General features: G+C 41.3%; 1 long non-coding RNA gene across 1 annotated transcript in view; it reads left to right on the forward strand.

Annotated features, from left to right (window-relative positions):
- Positions 1–7425, forward strand: part of LOC115066799 — a 19775-nt gene extending 12350 nt beyond the window's left edge. Inside the window, exons 2-4 of the long non-coding RNA XR_003846243.1 lie at positions 2614–2815; positions 3980–4203; positions 6177–7425. This is a non-coding gene — a long non-coding RNA (uncharacterized LOC115066799). The remainder of the gene's footprint in view (positions 1–2613; positions 2816–3979; positions 4204–6176) is intronic.
- The last annotated feature ends 8040 nt before the right edge of the window (positions 7426–15465 follow it).

Below are 15465 nucleotides of genomic sequence, written 5' to 3' on the forward strand. Positions count from 1 at the left end.
GGATCTGGATAAATATTGGGTTAGTTTAAGGGATGGGTGAGGAAGGGTATACAAGGAACCTAGGGCATAAAGGGAAAGAAAGAGCTCAAGAGAGGTAGGACTGTAGGAGAAGGGTATTAGTAAGGGAGAAAGGGGGGAAATGGGGGCACCTTAAGTGGGAAAACCATGATGGAGGGGTGAGACGATGCAAGATATAAATAATGCCTAGCTAGTTTTGAAAACCAGAGGGAACCATATTACTCCTACAACCTACTGACAAATTATACATAGCAGATCAAGAAATATATGTCTAGGTAAGGTTTATCTGAGAACAACTGGTCTTTACCCAAGATTTATCTACATGACACACAGTAATTAAAAATACCAGACTGGTGGAACTAACCTTCTTGGGTGTTTAACATATGTATTTTGAGGCCCATAATAATTTGGTCAGAGGGACATAAAGGACAGTTTTTTTTCCTTGCCCTCCTAGGTCGACTACTTCCAGGGGACCACGAGCATGTCTCAAAAATGTTCTGTAATTGTGGTGGGTCACCTGTCCTCTTGATCAAGGAGGCTGAGGAGACCCCACCAGATGGACTTGAACCAGTGTCCAGTCTATAAACAGGAGGGTCAACACAGAAGAATCATTTCCTCCATGCTTCCAAGTGAAGCCAACCATGGTCGAGCAGGACCTTTGACTTATCTTCACATAGGCGGAACTGGTAAAAGAAAGGAGCCAGGGGCTCCTCCCAAGCCCATATGACATTGGGGAACAGATCCTCAAACGTCCTTAAGAGTAAAAATAAATTGGTTTATCTGGGCCAACTGTATGGCTTTAAACACCCCAAAGGAAAGTATAACCAAAGATTAAAGGGGCCAATATAATTTCTTAAGAGTCCATATGTATAGGTAAAGGCTACATAACAAGCAAGAATTCCAGACAGATAATACCTTCTTTTGAGTTGTTGGCCAAGGTGGCCAAAGGGACTCCCAGATAGTAACCCAGCATAGAACTGAGAAAATGAACAGCAGATCCCAATCTTATCCCAAGGAATATTGACAACTGATTACCACTAGATGAGGAACAGCTGACCTTCCTAAAACAAAGACCTCTAGATAGGCTGACTAGATTCACCAGAAGGGCAAGTAGTGGGGAATGGCGGTGGTGTCGATAACACAGCAGACAGTAGCAGGGATATCAGAGTATAAGGGCTCTAGTGAGGGGAGGGAGGCTAAGGGAGGGTGCTATCTGGGAAGTGGGTGTAAAAATAAATAAATTAAAAAAACACCCTTCAGATGGATGGATAATACATAAGAAGTCTTTTAATTTAACTTGGAAAATGTAATTTGAAAACTACAAAATAAATGTGTTGTTGACTGTAAAAAAATAATAATTTAATTTTTTAAATGTTCCACTTACCTTAGTTTATCTATGACTGCTTTTCTTTTCAGTGTGTATCTTAATCTCTTTCCATATGCATATATTACCTTATATCCTAATATTACCTTGCTTAAAAACTGTATACTTGGAAAGGTGGCTCAGCAGTTAAGAGCATTGACTGCTCCTGCAGAGAATCTGGGTTCAATTCCCAGCACCCACATGATCGCTAACATCCATCCATAACCCCAATTCCAGGGGAATCCAACACCCTCTTCTGACCTCTACGGACATTGCACACCATGGGTGCACTTACATACAGGCAATATACTCATATGCAAAAAATAAAAATAATAAATAAAAAGATGAACAATATATTTGAACCTCTTTCAAATGTCTATTATTGGCCTTGGACATCTAAAGCTCTATTCCTAGGAAGGTACAAAAGTGGATACAGAGGTACAGAGGGGATAGTTGATAGGTTACAGATATTTAAATAATGTTAAGAGTTCAGAAATGCTGAGCATGGCTTAAGGCTCCTGTTCTTGTCCTCATCTTAGCCTGTAGAGTCTACACACAGACACAGAAAGACACAGACACAGACACAGACACACACACACACACACACACACACACACACAATCTCTGTAAGTCTTTTATCTAAAGTCTGTAACAGTTTGGTGTTATCTTGGCAGGTTCTGGAGCAATAAGAACTGAGCATAGCAATGCTAGAAGGTGGGTCAGGGCACAGTAGGTCATGAGCCTACCTTAGGGATTTGAAAAAGACCTTAACTATTAATGCAAGGAAAATAGACCAAGAGTCTCTGTTGCTCTTAAATTCTACTACCGCCACTCACAGCTCAGCTTGCTTTTTGTACAATCCCCTAAAATTTTTTTCATTCACGTACCACATTGATGTAGGTCATTCACACACACACACCACACACCCTCTGTGCATGCTGAAGTCATTCTCTACAAAGTCCACATGGTATGCTACTTTCTTGTTATAAATGAGGAAATGATGATGCTAGGATGCCCTCCATTTGCCAGCATCTGTAGCTGATTTTCCGATATATCCAGGATGTAAAGCACTGTTTATATTCCCCCAAAGCCCATTCTCTACAGCCCAAGTCTATAGCAGAATAGGACATGCTCTAAGAGATGTATGCTATATTTTGCTGTAATCCAGAGTCAGGCCCCACCCCAAAGGGATGTCTGGAATCTGTCTTATTTCCTTGTTTCTTGCATTGCAGCTTTCCTTTCAATTACCCTGAATGGAATCGACTTTCAGACCAACCTTTAAAATGCTGCTGTGAGGGCAGAGACAACAGAATGCGGGAACTTTCCTGGGCACTGCAGTCAGTGCTGGTGAGAAGATATTCCTGAAGAAGGTACTGCAGCTGGAATGAAGAGTTTGCAGGCAAATCACAACAGGACACACATTCCCCAGAGTCAGTGGGTATCACCGATCATTTGTTGTCATAAATCTTGAATGTCAGCTTGATAAGATTATGAAGTGCCTAGGAGATTAGTAAAGAACTCCTCTGGGAATATTTATGAGGATGTTTCCAGGGGTGATCAATTAAAGGAGAGACACCCCTGAGAGTGTGTAAGCACGGCACCATCTGCACCCAGGGCCTGGAGAGAATAAAAGGGAAGATGAGGAAACTGGCCAGCACAGACATTTTCTTTCTGTTTCCTGGCTACGTGAATGTGAGCAACCTCCTTTGCTGAGGTGCTCCTGCATCTATGATGCACTGTCTCACCTCAGGTCCAAAGCAGCAGATGAAGGAATCATGACTAAAATGTAACAAATTGTGAAGCCAAATAAATACTGCCTACTTTTAAGTTGTTTATGTCAGGTATTTTGTTACAGCACTGAAAGGCTGACTAACACAGTATTGAAAAAACTTTCTGAGTAGGTGGCTGGAGAGACAGCTCAATGTATAAGAGCACTTGCTGCTCTTGCAGAGGCCCCAGGTTTGGCTCCTAGCACCAACACGGAGGCTCACAATTGCTTGTAAGTCCAGTTCCAGGGGATATGATGCCCTCTTTTGGCCTCCGTGGGTACTGTGTGCACATGGTACACTTGCATGGCTGTAGACAACACTCATACCCACTAAAAAAAATCAATAAATAGGGGTCAGGAAAAAAGGCTCTGTGGTTAAGAGCATTTACTGCTCTTACAGAGGACCTGGGTTCAGGTCCCAGCATCCTCACTGCAGCCACATGACAGCCATCTGTAACTCCAGTTCCAGAGGATCTGACACCTTCTTCTGGCCTATGTGGGCACTGTATGCACTCATAAAATAAAATCAAACAAACAAATGAATAAATAAATATCATTTTGAGTAGGAAAAGGAAGAAGCTGGTTATGTGTAGAGAGGTCTTGTTAGGATAACTGCGTGGGGTCTGGGGGTCAATTAGTCTATAGTGTGTTGTCATACCTGAATTGAACAGGAGATGGAAAGTTTTGATCGAGAAGATCTGGATGTCCAGGAGGGAATGAGGATGTGAAACCAGCATTTAGCAAAAGGAGCTGGAGAATATTCCTTATAGAAAGAGGCTAAAGGGTTTATGAAATCCCGTCTCACCCTCCATTCCTGAATTTCTCCTGAGATGCATGAGGGCCGAGTCAATGCAGCTGAAGATGGTCGACTCTGATCTGATGAAGAAGGTGTTTTCTACCAGTGACATTCAAGCCTCAGCGTCTTTGAGAGTTCCTCCTCTAAAGATGGTGGCCAAAGGTTCAGCTGCTGAGTGAATTAAGCAGTAGTCACAGGACAAGCTTGAAACAACTATGGCCTAATCTACTCTAGCCTCTGTGGCACTGCACAGATCCGGTAAGGTAGCCTGCTGATGGAATGCTTACGATGCCCCAAGGCTGCGTAAAGAGATAGTTGAAATCTTCCCATGACTTTTGCAGAAATATACTTGAGCAAGCTCAGACCCTTAACACTGAACTTTCTTATCATATATGGGGCTCCAACTTTTGAACTTTGTGTGTGGGTCTCTTAGGACTCCTTGGGAGGGAAAGGTTTCCATTCTTTCTCCAACCAGAGCCAAGTGCTCATGTACTTCTCATATTTTGTTTCTATAAAGGATTCTCGGGCTGGAGGGATGGCTTAGCGGGTAAGAGCACTGGTTGTTCTTGCAGAAGACCTGTGTTCAAATTCCAGCACCCATGTGGCAGCTAACAACTGTCCTTAACTCCAGTTCCAGGGGATCCGACAGCCTCTTCTGTCCTCTGCAGGCATTGCACAACATAGTGCACTTACCTACATGCAGGCAATATACTCATACACATAAAATAAAAATAATAAATAAAATACTAAAGAAAAGATTCTCATTGAACAAAGGGTCCATGAGTTTAAAAATGATGAAAAATATTTGCCTACAACAATTTAGGTTCAAAACTTGATTCTCCACAAGTATGTTGAATTTCTTTACCTCTTAGTACATAGGAACTTTCTGCTAGAGTTAGTAGCCATAGTGGTCTGTACCTGCACCCAGGAAGTACTTACTGAACAGCTACTATGGTCCAAGTGCTCTTCTAGAGGGTAGGAGGTTTGAAAGTTAGCATGGGCAAAATTCTTGTTGTCATGAAACATACATTCTAACCAGAGGAATTAAAAGTAAATAGGCTGGAATAAAATCTGCCTGCCTTCTTCACATTGCAGCACAGCTCATGCTGGAGAACATCTAAATTGAGTTACTAAAAAAAATAGAATTCAAAAACAAAGCCTCATAATGTTTTAAGTAAGTTTACAACTTGGTGTTGGGTCACATTCGTAGCTATCCTTGGCTGCATGTGGCTGCACATAGCCTGCAGTCATGGGTTGGAAGTCTAATACAGGAAATGAAACTGTTATGTTAAGCCAGCATAAATGTATAACCAATATTTAGGTCTTGGCCTCGTGATCAATTAATTTGCCTTCGTTCTGAATTATAAAAATGACAGAGCTAATAGAGGCAAAGCTCTAAACACTTCTGTGACCTGAACAATGATGCAATTTCAAAGCCTGATGAACCCCCGCTGTCCTCACTAATTCTTGGATAAAGAGATTGTGACCCAAAGTGTCTCAGCGGTCTCTTTGTAAAGGATGGATGAAGTATGAATTTAATATTTGTCTCCTTGCTTTCTCTCACAGGAAACTTTGTCTGCCAAGGACAGGAGAATTAGAATAAAACTCTAACAATAAATGCAAAAATTAAAAAAAAATCCAATGTTCAATTCAAGATTAGGCTCTATTTATAATACTGAAATACTCTGGATATCTGCTTTTACAAAAAATATGAATGGACAATGGTTCATTCATTAGGCTGAACACAGAAGAATCCCCAGTGACCTCAATTTGAAGCTGTGCTGATCACTTCAGGTTTCTGAGAACCAGCTCCTAATCAGTCATTTGCCTTCATTTCCCCTCCTCTGAACAGCACTAGCGTGAATTTTTATAGGAGATATCCAATTGTGTTTTAGTATGCACAGAAGTCAATCCAAAACGTCCTGCCCTTAACGGCCTTACCAGAGGGTCCCATCTTCTGCCCCCTTCCTTCTCACAAACACACTGCTCCCACGGGCTCCCTGTTGCCTCTAGAATATGCCACACACAATCCCATCCCGGATTATTTACCTGTCCACGTCATTCATGCCGTTTAGCATGTAGCCCAGATACGACTCTCTCAAAAAGCCTCCTGCCATTCAGAACATCTGACCTGTTTATCCAAATACCTTCCTGTATTTCCACAATAGGGCTGTTCCCATTCACAGCTAATGTGTTCATTGTTTAATGTGTGTGATATTTCTGTCTTCCAGAATGCGAGGGGCATAAGACAAGAGTTCTGCGTGTTCCGTCCACTGCATCTTCAGCCTCTCAGAAAGTGACCCCCACACAGCAGGGAATCACGGATGAATGCCGGGCAGGAAAATCCGGCCCTGTAGAGACAAGTCCTCTGGCTTCCAAGTAGCCAACTTGATGAGTGTAGAGAAAAGTGCCCTGTGCCTCTTGGCATGTGTAGGCTTGAACTGAGCCTCTGATTTTTTTAAACCTATTTCCCCAAAGAGACGCTTTGGAGTGTCTGAGCTCCAATAGATTTAGAATATTGCCACAGTAAGAATGTGTACCAATAGCACTGAAAATAATTGTGCCTCCTCCACGCGCAGTTCCTAGTCACTGCCTGTCCTAATTTCAAGTCCCCGGCAAAATAATGTAACAGTAAAATCAAATGTATAAATGCAGAAACATTTACGATTGGCTCAAAGAAAGTGGCTTGAAGGTCGCAAGAGGGCTTCTTTCCTGGGGAGATTGTTACGTGTTAGATATTTGATTCCTGTAAATTCTTCATGAATATGCACATGTCTACCTCAGAGCATGAAAAACATGTGCAGTGTGAGAATTCTAGACAGCAGAGGGTCTGAACGTGCTCCTGCTGATTGCTTTAAAAATTATAGGAGGATTTCAGCCATATCTATATGCAAACTTCGAGCATTCCCTCAGCAGGCTTCGCTGTCATGGCATCAGTCCCACATGTGCCAGGTGAGGGATTCAACCAAATATGGCCACTTTGTTTGAATGCCTGTGATGGGGAACCCGTAGCGTGTGGAGGAGACAGACAGAGGACAGAAACATGTGCACAATTGCATCATTGGTTATGAACTCTTCATGTCCATTGAGGAGTTCTCTGAAAGATGCATGCTCAGTTACAACCTTTACTGTGTATTAACCATAGGCCACACACACTCCAGCCACTTCACACTAGCGCTTAAGTAAGTAATGTGCTAGGGCCAGGGGACAGCCTTCACAGACGTGTAAAAGTCAAACTTTTGTGTGCACTGAGAATTCTCTTCTGAGGCTCTGCCACCACCTTCGAGGCCTGTGGCTCTTTGATTTTTTCTTTCTGTTATTGAAGCTTTGCAGATATCACACAGTATATTTTGATTGTATTTAGATCCTCTACCCTATCTGCGCTCTCCCTTTATATATATCAGGACCTGGAGTCTAATTTGTGTCCCTAAACACACTTTGGTGTGGATTCATCCACTGGAGCCTGGTCAACCTACCCACAGTCACACCTTTGAAAGAGACTGACTCTCTCCCTCCCTCCCAGCTGTCGTTGGGTTTCAATAGTTCCTCAGGTAAGGTTGGAGTTTCTTGCCCACTTCCCCATATCAGTGCTGGCAATTTTTTCTGGCTTGAGCTTACATGGGGCTTTTGCATGCTGTCGCCATTGCTGTGAGTTCATATGGGTAACTTTCCAGATATCTGAAAACTCTGTTTCCTTGTGGTCACTCACCACCTCTGGCTCTTAAAATCTTTCTGCCCCTCTTCTGCAATGACCCCTGAGCCTTGGGATGCAGAAGTTTGATATAGTGTCCAATTCAGGGATGAGCACTCTGCAGCCTTTTCTTCTCTGCACTTTGGTCAGTTGTGGTTCTGTGTGTTAATCACCATCTGCTACATAAGAAAGTGTCTCTGCTGAGAGTTGAGACATGTATCAGTCTATAGCTTTAGTAATAAGTTGTTAGGTGTCACTTTAATATTATATATATATATGTATATATATTCAGCAGAACAGTAGTATTAGGCTCTCACCTATGAAGCCTGGGTTCTTGGTAGAAGTGTATACCTTTATTCTGTCCACATGGATCAGAAACTGATTCTTTCTAGCCTCTCATCGGCTTTCTGTGCCACTCCTTACTGGAGTGGCAGCCTCAGGGCTGGCCAATATATGCAACTTGTATCCTCTTGGTGCTCAGCCTGGGAGCACTTGTGTGCTCAGGCACCCAGGCTTGCACCTCTCTCAGTGATATTCATTGTTTGTATATATCTCTGTGTGTGGTCTGTGTGTACATGCATGTTCACATGTGTGTGGGCTCGTGTGTGTGGATACATGTACATGTATAGAGAAGGTATGTGGAGGGCTGAGACTGATATCCAATCTTCTGCAATTGCTCTCCACCTTATCCAATGAGACAGGGTCGCTCATTGAGTCCAATATGGTCAGTCTGGCTAGCCAGCTTGGTCCTAGAATCCCCAGTTTCCTCCTTCCCTAGAATTATGATGGGAGGGAGGATACCATGCCCACCTAGCATTTATATGGGCACTGGTGATCCAAACTCCAGTCCTCCTCACACTTGCATGGCAAGCACTTTATCCACAGAGCCATCTCCGCATGGGCACCAGGCCAGGCATATGCCACCACATGCACACATAGGCGGGCACATACACAAAATAAAGAAATGAAAAACAGAAAGGAAAAGTCTGTGTTTGAATTACAATTTGAATCTGTAAATATCATTGAAATAGTCTATAAATACACAAATTGCTACAGGATTGCACAGATCACTTTGAGCGATATTATGAGCTGCTCAGTATGCTGAGTGGAGAAGGAACTCCCAGTGACCCCAATTTACTGCTATTCTCGATGATCGCTTGACATTTCCAAGAATAGTGTTAATTAACCTCACTCTAGTCGGGGACTTTGACAGGGTCTGTGCATTCTCCCCGGGCTTCTGCTAGTGGTACACAGGTTCCTGCCAATGCTGAGGGTGCTGGCCATCATTTCACAGCCGATTAGCTGGGAGGCAAAGAGACTCAGTTGTGTGCCTGTGCATGCATGTTGTGGGTGATTCAGGAGTGTGTATGCAATTTGGAATTATCTGGTAGGAGCATGAAGCCACTTCTCCCTGAAGCTGAACTGCTGTTAACAGAGCAATGAACAGAAAAGTGCATCCCTAGAAACTTCCTTCCTCAGTCACAAGCACGTCCTCATGTATTCAGACTGGGGAGACACCTCAATATTTCCTTTTTCCTTGGAAATAACACATAGCAATGTGTACACATGTACATATGTGTATATATGCATTCTTTTGAGTTTTTTGCATTCATGCTTACTGATTTTTTCACATATATTCATTATCACTGTGAAAAGGAATATGGGCAAAATACTCAGAAGGTGTAATTAAACTCCTAGTTCTGTCGTTTATCAACTGGGAGAACTGTTACATACTTAAGTTTTATAAAACAAGGATAATTATTTATGACACATGAAATCTCATTTAATCCTGTGTGCTGAGAATTACACTAAGATTCAGTGCAAATATTAAAAAAGAAGGTAAATAGGTCAGCCCAGATGATTCAGTTAGCAAAGGCCCTTGCCACCAAGCCTGACAGCCTCAGCTTGGTTCACCAGGACCCACATAATGGAGAGAATCAACTCCTGAGGGTTTCCCTTTGAGCTGTACACACATGTAATGGCACACATGCATGCACACAGATACACAGATATACACAGACATATAAAATCTTGTAAACAAGTTTTAAAAAAGAGTAAATATATCTAAATATGTTTATGGGCTAAAAGTAATATGCAGAAGTTATGTATCACATATTTAAATTTTTTAAAATGAATTTATTTTTATGTGTATGAATGTTATACTTGCATGTGTGTTAAGTACACCCATGTCATGCAATGCCTGCAGAGGAGAGATGAGGGCATTGGATCTTCTGGAACTGGAGTTATGGTTATTCACTACCGTGTGGTGCTGGGATTTGTACTCAGTCATCTGCAAGAGCAGCCAGTGCTCTTAACTGCAGAGCCATCTCTCTAGCCCCTGTGTTTTATTGTAAGCCTGTAAAAATACTTATAAGTAGTATAAGTTGTCAAATAAATTGAATTAGATTTGTTTTGGGAAGCAAAAATAAACATATATGATCAAACTTCAGGTTATAAAAGAGAATTCACGATGAGTATGTACTAAACTTTGGTGTGCTCTGTACATCGTGGAAGATATTTCTGTTTTACTTCACACAGCTGAGAGTACAGACAAAGAAGCTTAACTGGGTTTAATTCCCTCTTTCCCAATTGGGCCTGTGGTACAGGTCTATAATTCCAGCTATGGGAGACTGGGGCTGGAATTTAGCAAGTTGAAGATCTGCCTGGTTAACTTAGTGAGATTCTATCTCAAAAATGTATAAAGGGCCAGAGACAACTCAATAGCAGAGTGCTTGCCTAAGCATGGCTGAGGCCCTAGCTTAAATTACTTCATTATTTCAAATATATATATATCCTTCTTCTCTATATACTAGTTTTCTGGGAAAGCCAATGAATGTCTTTCCGTTATTTTTTTAATCTGTACAACGAATTAATAATAGCTTTTGACTCATAGACTGAGCATCCTAAGTGGGCCCTGCCTCAACCCCCCCAGAAGCCAATGATGACACTAGTGTTTGACTAGTGTTCCATGTCACAGTGCACAGTGGATTCTAACACAGGGATCTGATCATATGAGTTTGTAAAATTGGAGTTTCATCCAGTATTGGAGATAATTTCTGTTCTAGTTAGCTCTCCACTGTTGTGATAACATACTCTGATCTCATTCAATTTTATGTCTTACAGGGTTTATACTGAGTTCAACACTGTATAATTGTATTAATTCAATAGCGAACCTAAAAAATTTATAGCCACTTTTGAAAGAGATGTATCTTTGTTCTGGAAACTGTTATTGAGTATGTTAAAGCTGAAATGAAATGCTTCTTCTAAAAAAATTTTTAAAATATTAAAAAAAAATACTCTGATTCAAACCAACTTTTGGAGGAAGGGCTTTACTACATCTTACACTTCCAAGTGAGAATCCATCATTGACAGGAGCCAAGGCAGGAACCAAAGACAGGAACTTGGTGGCTGAAGTTGAAGCAGAGACCATGGAGGAGCGCTACTTGCTGGCTTATTTCTCTGGCCTGTATTCAGCCTTCTTCCTTATACAACTGAATCTCACATGCCCAGGGATGGTACAACCCACGGTGAGTTGGATGCACTCACGTAACTCAGTACTCAAGAAAATGCCTCACAGACATGACCAAGGCCCCTTGCAGTGAACTGGATACTCCCATGTAACTCAACACTCAAGAAAATGCCACACAGACATTGAACTGGCCTTCTGAGTGGGCATTGAAAACTTTGTGGGCTGAGAGAGGCCCCTGCCTGCCAGTCATTAGGGAAATGGAGACTCAGTCCTACAGCCCACAGAATTGCATTCTGCCAGCACTTAGTTTACTGGGGTTTGTCTAGCTTCAGACTAGCAATGAGTCTCCAGCTGAGGCTCTGATTGTAGCCTGAGGGGTGAATCCAGCCACTGCACTGTACCTCCAACCCGTAGAACTGAGAGCCAACCCGTTGTGGCAATTTTGAGATGCTGAAGTAGCAGCAATGTGCTCAACAATGCAACGCAAATACAGTGGGGTTTTCTAAAAGCATCTTTCATTTCATTGATATTAATTAAAGAACAGCAGTAGAGCCTGGATTTTTATAGAATCTGGGGAGTCATCCCATACCTTGATATTGATTGCCGATTTTGTATTATTACAATAAAACTAGCCTGTTGGTAACAAGTCATCTGGGTTGAATTACTTTCCTAGATTTATTTGTTGGCCAATGCCTGATGGAAGGATTGTCCTGGGTCAATGCAATCCTTCCCTAAGGTTTGTTTTCTCTCCCTCTCTCTCTCTCTCTCTCTCTCTCTCTCTCTCTCTGTCTGTCTATGTATGTATGTTTGCATATGAGGGGTGGTGGGTGTGTACATGTGTGCAGGTGGAGGTCATTGATCAATTTTGGGACTCGTTTTTCAGGTGATGTCCACTTTTTTTGAACAGGGTCCCATTTACCTTGGGGCTTTCTGATTCAGAGGAGCAGGCTGATCAATGAGCCCCAGGGATCTTCTGTGTCCACTTCCAGATTACATGTGTGCTGTGTGCATGTCTTTTTAATTGTCTCTGAGGATTGAGCTCAGGTCCTCCTGCTGACCCAGCAAGCATTTTACCAACAAAGCCATCTTCATACCTTGCCTGATGTTCTTTATGCATTTTGACTTTGATGCTCTTGAAAATACTTACTTTCCTCTTGGATACTGCTCCGTCTCTGCTTACATCTGTGCTTTCTGCTACATAGAGGAAACTACTTAAGGTCAAAGAGAAAGAACTAAGTACACAGAGAACAGCTAAGTAGAGAGATACAATGAGGTGGGATTACAGAGCCCAGGAAGAAAGGGGAAAGGAAATATGAAAGCGTTTGGCTTACTTGGTTTGCACTGTGGCTAGATACAGAGATCTTAGCCACTGAGACACCATGGGAGACCTTGTCCATGGGGATAAGCTGGCGGAGCATCCTACATAGCATGGAGGACTTGAACAGCTCTTGGGGGTTTCCCAGTTTATTGTGAACATATGACTTTGCTGGGTTGCAAGCTCTTGTTTACATAGTATAGTGTTTGTTTCTATATAGTAATCATGACAGTTTATGGAGTTTTTTTCATTTCTTTTGTGTCAACACAATATTTATTACCATTATGTTTCATTTTTGTGCAGATTTTCAGTCTGAAGAACCTGAAAGTTTATCTGATATGGAATATGTGCCTGCATTTTAGAAATTATTCTGACTCTCTTGAGAGATGGGTGTGCTCTGGGACCCAATGTGGAAGGAGAGAACTACCAACTCTCAAAAGTTGTCATCTGACCTCCACAAGAGTTCCATTCCATGCACACTCATGCATACATGCCCTCTCTGACACACACACTTATTATACACAAACACAACAACAACAATAATAACCCATTTTTAAAGGAGACGGGTGTGATCGAAGCAGTACTAGGTTCTAGGAAGCATGTCAAACTGGTGGGAGTATGTTACTAATTTCTAAAAACAATTGCTATTTATAATACTTTCAGATTCACAGAAATAATTGTAGCATAATAAGAGAATCTCATGGAACCCATATTTAATCTTGCTGTTATTAGCTCATAGCAATGATCTGGTACCATCCATTGTAATACAAGACCACTTCTCAATTTATTTAGATCTTCTGGGATTTCTTCATCAGTGCCTTATATTTTGCTGAACATAGATCCTGCACATATTTTGTTAGAACTAGCCTGGATTTTTGTGTTATACTTTATTGGACATATTATTTATTGCGCATGTATATGTACGTGTAAATACTATACATATTTCTTGTACACAAAACAAAATTCCAATATTCCATTGCTATTATATAAGAAAACAATTGGGAACTGGTAAGATGGTTCAGGGTAAAGGCACTTAACTCCAAGCCTGACAACCCACATTCTGTTCTATCCCTGGGACCCCTCCCCCGAAACAGAGCAATCAAACAATTAAAGGAGAAAAGACATTTGGTTTGATATACTCATTTTGGTCCTACAACTTTGCTGTCCTGTATGCTTATAAATTCCAAGAGATTTCAGTTGATTTGGGAGATTTTTCTACACAATTAGATTATCTTTAAATAAATAGTTCATTAATTTTTCCAATCTGAATACCTCCATTTGCATTTTCTTTTCTGTAATGGTTAAAGCTATTAGTACAATGTTAACAGAGGTGGTGGAAGAGAAGAATATTGTCTTCACAGTATTAGGGGAAAATCATCCCAGTATATTCACTATGATGCTTGGTTTGCAGAAGAAGGAAAACTCAGGAATAATAGTCTTATGATTAAATCTCAGTCTTCTAATGCTCTTGTATATCTGTGACCTCACTAAATGTTCCCCGATTTGAATACCACTTTTCATCCCCACGAAACAGGAAGGATGTTGAAAGCCACCATGAAATGAACAGCCTTTCTCTAGGAGGCATGTAGCTCTGGTGAAGCCTTCTTCCTTGAAAAGCAAGATTTTCTGATGGAGAATGTTCTAGTATGTTCCCAAGATTTACTCTTCCTCTCCATCTGTAAGAGTCACAGGATATCTGTGTCATACCTTCACCTTTTACTGGAGGTAAAAGCCATGGATATAGGAGTTTCCTGAGACTGAGGGCCACAGGAGTTTCTAAGTCACTAAGACAGTGGTCTGTACTCAGTTTCCAAAACAGAACAGTTACCAGTTGCTATTTAATAGCCCCTGCTAGTTTACAGTTACAGCAAACTGATGCATGTAAACAAAGGTGGCTCTGACTTTTCTAGACTCACCGGTCCCTGTTCTCTGATTTCAGAAGAGCAGCTGTTTACTCTGCAAACTCGGTTCTCTGAGGAGTCAAGAAAATTCACTGTTTTTGAGTTACTTCACTTTTTTTCTTATTCCCGGACATGAGGGACAACATTCAAGCTCTTAGATGCTGGAACTGAATTCAGAAATCTCACATGGTGGTTCAGAGCCATGCTCTGCTTCACAGTAAGCAGTGTTCTTTCCTCTAGACATGATGTAGTATGCACTCAGAACTGAGCCACGTAGGGAAGGACCTAGGTCCCCATACTCCACAATGGCTCCTCACTTGCACAGCAATCTTTACTAGCCTACATGGGAATGCACCTCTCCCATTCTCCTGGCACTCTTTGATGTCCAGTAATTAAACCTTTATTTGAAAACCTGTTTCCCTTGTAGGTCTGTTTCAATGGTGAAAATAAATCTCCCATTATGACTAAATTCTTCTCTGTAACTCACTTGTCTTAATTCTGCAAGAAGAGACTTTGTGTGATGTTCCCACCTGAGCCTTTGACAGCTTCTGTGACATGCCTCTTGATTGAGCACTTCTATTGACCCCAGTTGTTCCTCTGTTAATGACCCAGTTTCTATTTCAGACACTCTTCTTTGGGTGACCTCTCTTTTTCTTTCAATGTCCCATTTTAAAATATCACATCCAGAATTAAATGCAGCCAAGGAGAAGGCTTGTGGGTTGACTTAAGGGGTAATCAGGGATGTACCCCTCACACTGCTCTGTCATCTATTGCTGTTGAACTTGCCTTGTGGTGACTGGACAATTAAATTCCATGTAACAGAGAAAAATGCCATCATTTTGTTTTGTGAATAAGCTTGCATACTTTATTTCTTCAGATTATATGCAAAAATTTAATGACTTTCAAGATTATAGGAACCTTCCTGATTTTGGTATATATGGGATAAATTATCTTCATTTTTTTCTCTGAATGGAGAATTTATTATCTTTTCAAATTCAATTTCATAAACCAATTTAATAAAACTTAGTTTTCTAAAACAACAGGGCTAAAAATATTCCCCAGTCCATTACCTCACAAGACCTATTTGATTTTAGCGAATTCAGATAGGAAGAATAAAGAAAACGAAAGAATTCTATGTTTTATC

This window comes from Nannospalax galili, unplaced genomic scaffold (assembly GCF_000622305.1).
Source record: "Nannospalax galili isolate Female #2095 unplaced genomic scaffold, S.galili_v1.0 scaffold603, whole genome shotgun sequence".
Taxonomy (NCBI): domain Eukaryota; kingdom Metazoa; phylum Chordata; class Mammalia; order Rodentia; family Spalacidae; genus Nannospalax; species Nannospalax galili.